This window comes from Propithecus coquereli, unplaced genomic scaffold (assembly GCF_000956105.1).
Source record: "Propithecus coquereli isolate 6110/MARCELLA unplaced genomic scaffold, Pcoq_1.0 Scaffold1543, whole genome shotgun sequence".
Taxonomy (NCBI): Eukaryota; Metazoa; Chordata; class Mammalia; order Primates; family Indriidae; genus Propithecus; species Propithecus coquereli.
In genome coordinates this window covers 52,727-61,382 of record NW_012139892.1, presented here as the reverse complement: position 1 = coordinate 61,382, position 8,656 = coordinate 52,727, and the positions used below count along the sequence as shown (strand labels likewise).

Sequence of the window (8,656 nt, the reverse complement as noted above, 5' to 3'; positions counted from 1 at the left end):
AGGCATACTATGGCCGCCCCACCCTGGCAGCTGGCCTACAGGTTTGCTGTCCCCATTCTCCCTCTTCCCTTCCTCAGTCCCCTCCCCATCCTTCCACCTTTCCAGTTTTCCTTGCACTGAAATCCTCGTCCTTGTCCCTTTGCCCGGGTGCATTTTCTGCGTCCTCAGGAAGGTCAGGACAGCAGAACCTGTCTGACAAACACTGACATGAAGCTTTTCCAGGAAGAAGTTTCATCTGTGGTTTCCTCTTCCCCAGGACCCCACAGTCTTCATTACAACATCACGGTGGTGTCCCAGGACAAATCTGTGCCATCGGGGTTTCTCGCCAAGGGACATCTGGAAGATGTCACAGAGCTCTTCCTGCTCTGTGACAGGCAGAAAGGCAGGGCAGGGCCCTGGGGGCAGGGGAACAGGCAGTCCTGGGAGATGACACCTGGGACACAGAGACCCAGGACTTGGCAGGGAACGGGAAGGGTCTCAGGATGACCCTGGCGCATGTCAAGGGCCAGAAAGGAGCTGAGAGTGGGAGGGGGCAGGAGTGGGGCTGTTTCCAGGAAAGTTGGGGCAGAGAGCAGGGACCTGTCTCTTCCTACTGACTCTGGCTGGGGTGGGGGTGAGGACAGGGTCAGTGCAGCTCAGCACGGAGGGAGCTGGTCCTTAGCCAGCACAGGGGGACAGGAGGAGGGCCAGAGATGGTCCCTCTGGCCGAGTTTCTCCCTGGGGCAGGGAGGCGAATGGAGGCGTCACTGCTGGCGGGCTGGGGCAGCCTGGCATTCGCTGCAGGGGTGAGGGCATGTGAATCCACGAAGACAACAGCACCAGCGGCTTCAGGCGTTTCTACTACGGTGGGGAGCGCGTACACTCCCAAAACCTGAAGACTCGGGCGTGGGCAGTGCCCCAGTCCTCAAGAGCTCAGACCTTGGCTATGAAAATCCATAAGGTCTGGGAGGAAGATGCCACTCAAGCTATGACACACTCTGGCCTGTGCTGGCAGACTGCGTGCAGACACTACGGCAACATCTGGCAGCTGGAGGGGGGGCTTCAGGAGAGCAGGTGCTGACCCTGGGCAGGGCCTCTCCTCTCCCCAGGTCTGCTGGAGTCGCTCCCCAACTCTGTCCAGGGACCCTCCCCGTACTGTGGCTGCACGTTCTGTTGGCATATTGTATTCTGATTTTCCTCTCCTGTTGGAGCCACTGGCTAAAGGAGGTGGGCTGGGGACTGAAGTGTCTGGTGTTGGTGTTGTGATCCGGGAAGGCTGTGGGCCCTCCCCTAGACACCCGCACCTGGGAGGTGGGTGTTAGGCAGGAGGGGAGGCCCTCAGAGCCGGGGCTGCCCCATCTGCCTCCCCGTCTGCCTGGCACAGAGAGTCCCCTCCTGGCCCATGCCCCGGGAGCCCACCCTGACACCCCCTCCCCAGCATCAGCATGGGGGCTGAGTGTGTGAGGCACCACCCCGAGCCCCATCCTCCTGCGAGTCTCGAGGAGTCGGGCCCCAGGGTGAGGACAGACTGCAGAAGGCCTGGGTCAGTGAGGGCTTCAGCCAGGGTCGGACAGTGGGAGGACCCGCCCTGCTCCCTGTGTGTCTCTTGGAGGGAAGCAGGGCTTGGTCCTGGGCCTCACTGGCTGTGCCCTTCCTTCCCCAGTGACCCCCAGGGTGAATGTCACCTGCAGCCAGGCCTTGGAGGGAACATCACCCTGATGGGCTTGGCTTCTGGCTTCTGTGCCCAGAATGTCTCTCTGGCCTGGCATTAGGATGGGGCACCTTTGAGCCAGGACACCCAGCAGTCTGGGGGTGTCCTGCCCTATGGGAATGGGACCTACCAGACCTGGATGGCCACCAGGGTCCCCAAGAAGAGGAGCAGAGGTTCCCTGCTACGTGGGACACAGCGGGAATCACAGCACTCACGCTGTGCCCTCTGGTGAGCCTGGGGCGACCGTGCAGGGTTGTGCCTGGGGGGGGGGGTCAGGCCAGGGTGAGGGGAGCAGAGGAGGCTGAGGCTCTGGGTGTCCAGTGTGTGATGAGGCCCTTTTCCCAGGGAAGGCCTTGGTGCTCGGTGTCGATGGCCAGCCCTTCCGTATGCTGCTGCTGCTGCTGCTGTCATCAGTGCTATTCTCTGTGTCCTTTGGTACAAGACAACCAGGACATCAGCTGCAGGGAGTCCAGGCGAGAAAGGGGGCAGGGGCTGGAGATGGGAGGGCCCCTGTCCAGGCAGGAGGGTCCCCTCCTACCTCCCACTGCACAGACAGGAGCGTACGTGACAAGCCTTCTGGAGCAGGAGATGGCAGTCAGGAAATGTGGGAGGGGAGTAGGAGCCATGTCTCCATCTACACCCCTTAGTCCTCCCCAAGCCAGGGCCGGCCAAGGCCCTTCAGTGTGCAGCTGTGGCTTCTTCTGGCTGCAGGGTGGGGAGTGGGCAGCAGAGAGGCCCATGGTGCCTGCTTTGTCCCCAGCCCCAGGTCTCTGTCTCTCTGGGTCACCCCCTTGGGGCATGTCCAGGGGGTGTGCTGGGCGTCATGTGCTGATGGTGAGGGCCTAGGTTGTCACGGCCTCAGAGGGACAAGTAGTGCCAACGTCTGTGACCTGGGGGAGGGTTAGAACCCCGAGAGAAGGCCAAGGAGAGGTGACAGCTCTAGGCCCTTCCTGTCTGCGTCCCTCGCCCCAGATTGTCCAGCCGTCATGAGGACAACAAGGAAAAGACCCCAGAGGCCCGGACTGGGGGTCGCTGCCTGTGCAGCCCCCTGGGAGGCCCCCTTGTGACCGAGACGGGTCTGAGCACACATGGGCATCCTCTGTGTGCTTTGCAGCTCCTCTTGTGGCTCCTCGGGGACTGTCTCGGGAGTGTGGCATCCTCTGGGTCCCTCGAGGCCTGTGCTCTTACCACGTTCCCACCACAGGCCGCCTCCTCCTGGAGTTTCCTGCGGATAACATGGAAGAGGAGGGAAGCACGTGGCCCTGGAGTGTGTGGGGACAGGGACCAGCCATATCGGGACAGCTGTGATCACTGTGTTTATCCCACGTCCAGGTTCCCCTTGTCCAGCTCCTCAGGGACACAGTCCCCAGGGGCCACGTTTATTGGGGCATTTGATCTGTGCTCTGTGTCCTCCCCTCCCCTCTCCCCTCCGAGCCCCCTTTCTCAAGGTGGTCTCTGCCCGTGAATTTGGAGTGAGGGGCGGGCCAAGTGATTCCCCCAGGGTCAGAGTGTTTGAGGGGAGAGGAGAAGAGAAACAGGAAGTTTTGTGTTTCTGCGAAGACAGAGGCAACGCAGGGGACAGTGAGAGGGTCGGTGCCCGGGACTCTCGGGTCTTTCTGTCGTTTCCCCACCTCGGCAGTGGCGGGGGGGTGGTGGTTTCTCATCCGGGAACCTAACTGCAGCGTCCGCGGCCCCTCAGGCCTGGGCAGACGGGACGGTTCGTTTCCTGCCCCGCAGCGAGGGGTCCGTCCAGGTGGCACCCAGAGCAGGGACGGTGCAGGTCTGTCCTTGCTCCTGCCCTCGCCTGCGGCGTCTCCCTGAGAGGGACGTCAGTGCTGTTCCCCGTGGCCAGGAGCGGCTGCCTCGCGGGTCCCTGGGGCGTCGGCCAGGAAGCGGCCGTGACCGCGCCGCGCTAATTTCTCATAATTCCGACTGCAAATGCTCATGTCCAGCAATGACGCTAGAATTTCAGCTGGAAAATCTTACTCGGGTTCCTCCAGTACTGAGGTATGAAGCGTATTAAACGAAACGGGGACTCGGATGTGGAGCCCCACGGCCAGGACGGTCCATGTGGGACACGGGGGACGTGGCAGTGGAATCCCGGGCTGCAGAGGGTGGGCAGAGGCCGCCTCAGACTGAGGGTCTCGGGAGACCCCTACTGCACAGGGAGAAGCAGGTGCCCTGGGGCTGCGAGGGCAGAGGCCGGGGTGGCCCCAGTGCAGGTCTCCAGCCTGGGCCGGGCAGAGGGTCGGGGAGGCCGGGCCTCCTTGAGCACAGGGGGCCCTGGGGTCGGGTCAGGTGCAGACCCGGTGGCAGCCACGTGTTTCCACACTGGGCCTGCGGGTCCCCGGGCTTCCTGCTGGGCTGCCCAGTTAGGAGCTGCGGGCTCAGCGCTGGGGAGGGAGGCCCGTGGGCTGCAGGTGGAGGGCGGAGCTGCAGTGCGCAGGGCCCCTGGTGCGCAGGCGCCTCTGCAGGTGAGGGGGGCTGGGGCCTGAGGGGAGAAGGACTGTGGGTGTGACCCCCCCAGGCCTCACTGGGGAGGCCTCGCAGTGTGTCAGGGCAGGGCACTGGGCTCCTCCCGGGTCTTGTCCTTCAGTCCCGTGGCCCTTTCTTTCCCTGTGGTGGGTGGTGGGCGCAGGATAGGTACAGATGTTGATGGGGTCATGAGGAGACTGGTGTGGCTGGGAAAAGTGGGGTGGGAGGAAGAATCAAGGTGGATGTTATTTTTTCTGACTCTGAAGGGGTGTTATAGAAATTATCTTTCTACCTATCCTGTAGCCACCTGAGTTAGAAATTGATTTCTTTATTTAACATATGAACAGGGAAAAAAACATCTTTAGAGAAATAGTTATACTGGGAGAAGCATTGATTTCTAGAAAAATAGGCTAATATTATTCCCCAGGGAAGGTTCTAGAAGTTGAATCCAGACAGTGGATTGCATCAGGGAATGGTAGGAGAGAAGGCACGTGCAGAGACTGGAGCGTCCCCTCCTGTAGGTCTGGGCAGCAGCAGGGCCTCTCTCTCCTGCTGTACCTACTAGGTAGGGGCACCCATGTGCTTGGCATGAGCACAGCTACCCGCTCTTACTATCCACGTTAGGGCAGGAGCCTATTACACCACCCAGTGCACACAATGTGAGAGGCATCTGCACACACATGCTCATCTACAGGTTACTGTGTCCGTGCTGAGTATTGGGCTTGGCCACACTTAATCTCCACAAGGTAATGCTAAAACAGAAGGACAGATTTTTATAAAGTGAATCCGAAGACACAAAGATCTGATGCAGGGAACCCTGGATATCCCCCAGTGTCTGTGCAGACATGTCTGGTCCTGCTGGCCACAATCTCACAGAGGAGCAGGGAACACGTGGGTTAAGAGCAGACTTGTTCAGCCCATGGATAATCCTAGCGCTAGTGTTCTTTGGTTAAATAAGGGCCTACTCTGGACACTGGAACCTACAGGAAGCTGGGGCTGTTGACTTTGCAGTCTCCTACCTGCATGTCCAGCCTGCAGTTTCTGAGCCTTCCTGTTTCCAAGCTCACAATTCCTGGCAGTGTTCTCTCTACCTATTATCTCTCCTACACTGTACAGATGCCAACTAAATAGGCAGTGGCCTCTGTGCCTATCTGTCTGCCTGTCACTTTCCATCCCAGGATTTGTTGCATGTCAGTGGTCTCCATTTCTGCCTGGAGTTGTGGCAGATCATCCACTTGGGGGGGACCCTACAAGTCAGAGTGAAGAATCCCATACTCCCATGCTCTTTCCATAGCTAAGATCTTCTTGCGCATCACGGCTCCAAATATTGGAGCAGCAAGGAGCTCAAGACCATTAATAATTCCCACAGTGATTAGGATAAGTTGGGAAGGTATTTCTAAGAAGGACATGAGCATTCTGGATAATTCCCTGACCCTGCCATGAGTACTCAAACATCTGTGTTATACTGATTCTAAGAAGAAACGTCCACTGTCTCATCTCCCATCTAGGATAATAGGGTCGGGCAGCCCGTCATCTTGCACATGGCACATGTGTCACTGCTCCTCTCCACTGTTCCTCACCAAACCTGCCCACTCTGGAGAGTCCTGTCACTGGCAGGCCTAGTCTCTACAAGCCGACTGTCCTGGGCTTGGTCTTCTCAATTCTGCAGCCAAGTCAGTGAGATCTGCACTGTGTAAAATTGCAGGGCCCAGCACCTCTGGATGATGTTGCCATTAGACCTGGGGTCGCAGCTTACCTATGACAACAGTGATACTGAAAGGCTCAGAAGGATCAGAAGAAATTTGAGAAAATAAGTTTTTGATGACCACCCACTTAAGTCAGGAATAGAAAACCAAAGAATAAGCAGAATGTGCTGTGCAGTGGAAGGGAATTGAGAAATCTAAATGCTGGACTCCTGCAGATCCGGGAAGGGAAATTATCTATCTTCAGACTCTGTTCTGGGGATTGGAAATTCCACGGTGGAGATTGTGCACCTTAGCAAATTTTATTCCCTAAAAAGCAATGGTAAAACTGGCAAAATTATCAAAAACAATAACTGAAGAACTCTAACAACAGAGTTAACTCTAACTCTAACAAAGAGTACAGTCTTGATTGAAAAGTGTTTATTCATTGAAAACCAAGAAACAATGTAAATTACACACAAGAAAATATTAATGTCACTCCAAAGAAGTAAAGGAGGAGCAGAGAAAGAAGCAAACAAAAAAATGAGCCATCTAGAAAACAAATAGCCAAATGGCAGATGTAAATTCAATCATATCAATAATTGCATTAAGTGTAAATGTATTGAAAAGACAGAGATTTTTCAGACTGGATAAAGAAAATAGAATCCAAACCTATGCTGTCTATAAGAGAATCCTTTTAGATTCAAAGATACAAATATATTGAAAATATAAAGATGGGAAAAAGATACCATGAAAATCATAAATATAGGAGAGCTTAAGTGGTTATCCTATTCAGAAAAAAGTATACTTCTATAAAGTGTCCCAAAGATAAAGATAGATATTTTAGAGTAAAAAATGGTCAATTCGTCAGGACAATATAACAATTGTAAACATTTAGGTACCTAACAACAAAGCCCCAAACGACAGGAAAAAACTAACAAAAGTAAAAAAGAAATAAAAAATGCAACTAATAGAGCTTTAATATCTCACTCTAAGTAATTAATAGAACAACTAATTGGAAAATAAGCAAAGTTGTAGAAGACTAAAAAACACTCAGTCAACTCAGTCTAAACAGAATTTATAGAATTTCCACCAAACGCTATTAGAATATCCTTTTCAAGCACATAGAGAGCATTCTCCAGGATAGAGACTATGCTCAAACATAAACTAAGTCTCAAGAAATAGAAAAGAATTAAAATTATACAAAGTGTGTTCCTTGACCACAACAAATTGAATTAAAAGTCAACAACAGAGGGAAACCTGGAAAGTCCACAAACAGCAGGAAATGAAACAACACATTACTAAACATCCCACACGTCACAGAAGTAACAAGGGGAAAGCGGAACATACTTTGAAATGAATGAAATGAAAACATATCGAAATGTAGGAGAAGCAGCTAGAGCATGCCTTTATGGGACAATAATGTTTCCTCCAAATTTATATATTGAGCCCTAATCCCCAGTTACTTCAGAATGTGACTGTATTTGAAGATGGGGCCTTTAAAGTGGTGATTAAGTCAAAATGAGACCATCAGGATGGGCCCCAATCCAAACTGACTGGTGTTATTTTAAGGAGATTGTGACACACAGAGAGATCACAGGGGCAAAGGTGAATAGAGCCGCGGCCTGGCCAAAGAGGGTGGAGAAATCAGGCTGTCCTGTGCACACCTAGAACAATACCCACCACCTTGCTACAAGCTTCAGGGAGACTGAGGCATATCAGACAATACGCCCCTCAGGTTCTTATCCACACAGCTCACCTGAAAGGGACCCCTCCTGCTCTGGTCACAGGCCCACAGCTGGTGCCATTTTGAGAGTAACACTGGGCTGCATTCTGCCCTTGGGCTAAGCCCAGGATGTTGCTGCTGCAGCCACAGCCCAGCCAAGGAGAGAGAGAGAGGAGACCAGGCACTCCCGCCCACCCTAGGACAATTCCCAGCCGTGAGACTGGGGCACGAGCAGTCTGCACTCCCTTCTCGCAATGCTCCACCTGAGAGGGATCCTGTACTTCCTGGTGACGGGCCCACAGTGAAGCCATCACAGCCCACACTTGAGCATTCCAAAGATGGCCTGGGGAATACCCCACCTCTGCCTGTTACAGCCAGTGCCTAAAGCTACTACAAGGAAGCCTGAGGACAACACCTTAGGGTCCCAGAAATCTCCCAATTCATCACCATTAGCACCTGATCACCCCTGCCAGGGTCTGAAGTTGAGCCAACTCAACCAACTGATAAGACCACAGCTGACACCCACCCATACATGCTACCAGCAGGCCAGGGGATTTGCCCATCCAACCCATCACAGCTACCAGCAACACCAACACAGACTGCTTGGGTCCTAGTGGCTTGCTCCACCACTGCAACTGCCATCACCCACATCACACCAGCTGCCCAGGGGCCTGAGAACCTTCCCACACACCTGCCCCACTGCCCCCACTATGAGTATTTGAGCCAGCCACATGTGAGCCCAAGAACTGGCCTTCCAGGATCCCCTAACACTGGTGCCAGTGCAAGCCACTCTGGGGCCTAAGAATGGGCAACTAAGCCCACCACTACACCACTGGGGCCTGAAGATGGCTCATCTGGCATCCTTGTCCCCAGCAAAACTGTATAGTCAATGGTATCACAGACACCATTGACTTTGTACTGCTGAAGAAATCATATAGGCATCGCACTACTGCAGGCACCCAGAATAAAGGCCAAAGCATCCTACTCAACCAGCAAGGTATCTGCATCTTCAGGAAAAAATCTTCCCTACGAAAGTGAAAGGTGTTCTTACTAATAAACTATCAAACAGAAAGTAAGAGAAAT

The 8,656-nt window shown here is 54.0% G+C and overlaps 1 pseudogene; it reads left to right on the top strand.

Moving 5' to 3' along the window:
- Positions 1-207: 207 nt before the first annotated feature.
- Positions 208-2,757, top strand: LOC105807220 (annotated as a pseudogene).
- Positions 2,758-8,656: the final 5,899 nt, after the last annotated feature.